Source organism: Arachis duranensis, chromosome 7, assembly GCF_000817695.3.
Source record: "Arachis duranensis cultivar V14167 chromosome 7, aradu.V14167.gnm2.J7QH, whole genome shotgun sequence".
NCBI classification, from domain to species: domain Eukaryota; kingdom Viridiplantae; phylum Streptophyta; class Magnoliopsida; order Fabales; family Fabaceae; genus Arachis; species Arachis duranensis.
Window position 1 is genome coordinate 20584574 of NC_029778.3, and position 5703 is coordinate 20590276.

Sequence of the window (5703 nt, forward strand, 5' to 3'; positions counted from 1 at the left end):
TCTAACTTAAAGCTCAAGAAATAGATGTGATATAAACGAAGACAATAGTATAATATAATATCATGAGAAACTAGCCACGGCTCACAGAGTCTAAGCCGGCTAACCAAATATACAGACAAAAGGAAACTGAAGTTTAAAATGGCTTATGCAAGTTTTGTTCTCTCAAATACAAGCCTCTAGGCAAAACAAAATACAAAAGTGAGAAATAGATTTCAAATAAATCAAAAACCCAAAAAAAAGCATCCGGATCCTCTGCTTCTGTCACCAACCAAACAACTCACCGAGGTGGATTGTGACCTGCATCTGAAAAACACAACAGAAGTATGGTACGAGAACCGGAGGTTCTCAATATAGTAACAGTGCCCAGTGATGTAGGATATAAGACCCCGGGATGCCAAAGGCAATCCTAGACCACATATCCAACACAAGAATTCAAGTTTAAAGCATTCTAAACCAAATAAGCATAATATGTAAAACCTTCACAAAACTTAAACCATTGAACCATAAAGGGTAATCTATCTTAAGGGATTTCTAATCTAGCTGAACACTGCTGTCCCAAAGCCTTCACCAACCTAACCTCCATGCGATCCCATCGCCACCGCCTTCCGAACCCCCTCAATCCCAGTAGAAAACACAGGTATATACAATACAAGTAAAACACAAGTAAAGGCATATATAGCAATTAATTCAAATAGCAATTAGACATGTTATACAAATAGGAAAATAATATCAAGTCGGCAAAGCATACAAACAGATAGAAAATGCACATGATGAATGCTTGCCCTACTGGTTGTGATATCACATTGTCGGTTCAACTGTCAACCCGACACATTTTCATGGAGATGTTGCCCTTCGGAATCATGGTGTGGGAGCCCCCGAGATATAGTGCTCGGATCACTATTCAGGGTTTTGTGCCTGTACGCTCTGATGATCCGAAGGGATGCGAGCAGGATCTATTGCCTCGGACCTTACATTTAAGCGCAAGCGGGACAAACCACCGTCCTTACGCCGCCGCCGCTATCTCGACAGGCGGAATCCAACCTCGGCCCCTGCCGGGCGCATAGCATCTCATAATCTCAATGAAAAGTAGTACGGTGGTTTTCAAAAACATTTTTTGTGCAAGATGGATCTATCACTTCATTCAGAATCTCGACTCTTTTCTACCTCTGTTCATTCACATTACAGTTCCGAACTCAACAGTTCCTTAATTCTCATCTCATTCATCAACCGCTCATCAGACATCATCAAGCCTTCCCCAGTACAACAGAAACCTAGTACTCCGTTTGCTAACTTTTTCCAAATAATAGCGTCTAAAACCCTTAAACCATTTCCCATGTTTGAGTATCCAAAAATATGCCCAAAAATCTTTAAAGGGTGTTATAGTAGCTTACAACCTCGTCAGGAAGGTGAAATAGTTGAAAACAACGCAAAATTTGAGAAACAAGGCGTGTGCGTCCGCACAGGAGTGTGCGTGCGCACGCCCAGGAAAATTTTAAAAGTGTGCGCACGCACAGGGATGCGCGTACGCACAGGTGTCAAAACTCATAAGGGTCTGTTCACTCGCACAACCTGTGCTAGCGCCCCCAACAGACTGGCCTTCCCAACGTGTGTGTGCACACAGGTCTGTGCGTACACACAGGTTGCAATTTTCCCTTGGTGTGCGTGCGCACAAGCTGTGCCAGCGCTGCAAGCAGAGTGCATGCCTCTGCATGTACGGACGCACAGATTTGTGCGTGCACACAGGTCACCATTTTCGCAGAGTGTGCGTGCGCACAAGGCTGTGTGTGCGCACATACCAGAAAACTCAGAATCCTGTAACTTTGCAAAATTTCCAGTTTTCAACACCAATTTTTGAATGATCATAACTTCCTCTACAAAATTTCAAATTTCACAAACTTTATACCGATTTAAAGGGTTTTCAAAGATGTTTAATTCTAAACAAGTTTCAACCAATTTTGAAAACTAAGGCAAAAGTTATGATCAGACAAAATTCACCAAAAATCAACTTTTACCAAAAATCACCATTTCCTCAATTACTTTGTAAAACCCAACCAAAACCAAACCAACCCAGTCCCAACTCCACCTTTCATCAAGATCAACCCTCTTGTCATACTATACCAAAATTTCCACATTTTTCCTTTACCTTTCCTCGTCAACAACATCAACATCAATATATCTCATATATCAAATTTTATTAACAAATTCCAACTATATTACCAATTAATCAACACCAACATCACATTTATCAACATAATACACTCCTCCACTTCACAATTCATTTATTCTTATCATATCACTATTAATCATCATTTCATCAAACATCATCATACAATCACATCCAACAACTCAACAACCATTCAAATCTAATCTTATCTTATGAGTCACTAGCCTAAGTGTCCATGAATATTATATACTATATAGAGAAAACTGAAATCATACCTTGGTTGATTCTCAATATGAACCAAATGAGCTTTCAACCAAAATCCAACTACCAAAGCAACTCCAACAAGCACTAACAAGCTCCAAACTCACAATAATCAAGCTATATACATATAAATCACCACAAATCAACCTAGGGCTCAACATAAATCAAAAGTTCATAAGAGATCAAAGCCTCTTACCTTTTCCAACAGATTTGGATGGCAAAACCCAAAGCTAAGCAAGGATTAAAGTGAACCTAAACATCAAGAATCACAAAAATTTACTTACTCAAAACACTAAATACCTGAAATTTAGAGGAGAGGAACTAGGAAGATTTCGAACTTTCTTTACCAGTTTCTTACATGGGTTTTGTATAGCTCTTCACAAGAAATGCGTAGCCGCAGACGGCACGTAAATCGAAGTACCGTAGCTCAAGAAATTGGCTTGTGAAGATTATGATGAATAGTGAAAATGGAGGTTCTCTTCTTCTCCTTCTCAGCTGGGTGTGTGTGTGTGTGTTTGAGTGTGTTATGAGGTTAGGGTACATTAAATAAACCTTTATATATGTTAGACTTGGGCCCAATTTGGGCCCGGTTCAACCTGTTAGTGTTTTTACCCTGTTTGCCCCAACTTTGGGCCAAACCTTTAACACTAACGTCCGATTTTTCATTTCTAATGTTTTTCTAAGGTCTTGGACTGTTTTCACTTTTTCTCACGCAGCACTGGACAGACTTGAACCGGTTCAACCGGTTCAACTGCCGATTTGTGATTTTTCACGGTTTTTTGCAGAAACACATTTTCTAACTCGAAAAGACTCACTGAGTCCAAAAATCATATTTAAATCCCTAAATTCTCATCCTAACTTTCCGGAATTTAATTTGGGCATTTAAATGATTTTATCCGTAAAAAATCCGGTTCTTACAGTAATCATACATAGCCAAATATTAGAACATGCTCATCTGAGAAACTTAAAAGTTCACTTGTGGATGGCTACAATGCTTTATCACTTGACTTTATATTTTGGTATGTGGAATAGAACAATACATGTGTGCTATTTCCTAGATCTGGAAGGACTCTTTGTACCAATAGGTCTCCCACTTAGATTGATATGACTACAGGGTCATCTAGATTTTTATCCACTACTTTGAGGTCTGGTGGCTGAAAAGTGATTTCTAGAATAGCTAGTTTGGTGGTTGAGATCGGCTCAGACCTAGTCACCAACATCATGGCCCCTATACGACCTCTTCTTGGTAGAGTTCCTGCTGCCTCCACCTGCAAAGCCACCAGAAATGCAATTAATAATACTACAGGGTTGTGTAGAATTTGTAGTTACCTTTTTTTTCCTTATCTATATAGTTGTTATTTGTCTTTGATGGTTCACCGAGCTATGCTGTATTTTTTCTCTGTCCATGTCTGTCAATATTTGTCTAGGAGGCCTTGATGAGCTAGTTTTTTCAGGAGATCTTTTGCTATGACGCAACCATCTGTGGTGTTTTCATATTTCTGGTGGAAAGTGCAATATTTTAACTTGTCTACATATCTCTAGTCTTGATAAGCTTCGACCTTGTTTGGGGTTTCGACCTTGTCTACATAATATCTTCCCTTTTTGTGTTGAATGGAGTATATGTGTTAAACTTTGGGGTCAACTTAAATGACTTTTGATTGTCCTTCTTGCCTTGATTCCTACTTCGTTTGTCATCTTATAGACTTGGATCTGACCTCTTGATTTATGAACTTGGCAGAGCTCTTCTATCTTGAGTTGTTCTACCACTTTCTCTTATTACTCAGCCAATGTCTTTAGTTTCGCTACTGCTATAGTCTCCTGAAATTTTTCAGGACAAAGGTCGCTTTTCAAGGCATGCAAGTGGACGTTTGGGTTGAGGTTTGGGATCTCCATGGCTACCTTAACAAATCTCGTCATGTAATCTTTGAGACTCTCATGCTGTCCTTATTTGATGGTGTTGAGGTAGTCAGAGTCATCAACATAAATTTTAGAGGCTACAAAGTTGTTCCCTAAAACTAGTCAAAATTTGAAATTGAACCTACAGGTAAAGAAGAAAACCAAAATAAAGCAACACTGCCCAAAAAGGTAGGAAATGAACGATAGAGAATTGGATCAGATTCACCACTCAATAGCATCATAAATTAGAATTTGGTGACGTGTATATTAGGATCGTTGAGCCCATTATAGGGTTTCATAGTCGTCGGCAAGGTGAAGTTGTTGGGAATATAAAAGTTCATGATCTCCTGTGAGAAAGGATTTACCTTCTTCGTCACTTTTGTTGGAGTGACCTCCACCACGGTGTTAGTTTCCAAGGTATGATCGTCACAATTTTTGACATTATTAACACTTTTTTTGTGCTTATTTTTAGTTCAATCATTCTGTCGTTGATTCAATAATTCGGTCACTCTTCGGATTTCAGCTTGTAATATCGCATTCATAGCCACTAGTTTGGCTTCAGTTGGAGGAGGAGGGGGTGGAGTCTGCTCATCCACCATTATTTAGGTCGTGCAAACGAGGGTAGAAAATAACCGAAAAAGAAAATAGTGGGGTTATACTAAAGTCATCCCCACAGTGGTCGGTGGACGCCAAATATTCCTATGTGGTGAGCCTTGTCAAGGGTGTATAGCTCATCCTATCTAGGAGTAAAATTATCCTTGCCTAGGGTGGATGAGGTATACTTCAGCTCCAAGAGAACAGGCAACGGTGGGTACCTACAAAGGCACTCTTATGCTCAAGTAAGAAAGAATATGAGATGAGTAGTGTGTATTCAGAGTGAATAACGTACTTCTTTTCTTGTTAGGGCTTTTCTTTTTTAGATTCTAAGGGATTCAAACATGCTATCAGACACTTAAAGAGTTGACCTATTCCTTAGGGGAACCACGTGAAGGTTTTTTCTTATCTGATAAGAACATGTGTGTTATAGCTTGTAACAGGCATAAACATGTGTCTTTTAGTAACAGAAATATAAGGTTGCTAATTTGTAGTGTATTCATTACCAAGGTATAATGGATGGATCACCAAATATAAAAAAAAAAAGAGAAATAGTTTGTTCAAGAGATTCAAAATTGAATAAGACCTAACTTATTTACCCCCAATTTTTAAATTGGAATATTTTTTGAAAAAGAAGGGAGCTCAACACAATAAAGTGGAGTGACAGTAGAACAAACAACAAACAAAGATATATATAAAAAAACTAATCCCAAAGTCATCTCTGACATTATCATCAACAGCTAAAAGGATCTTCATCACTCCACTCCTTATAGCTAAGAGAGGATTTG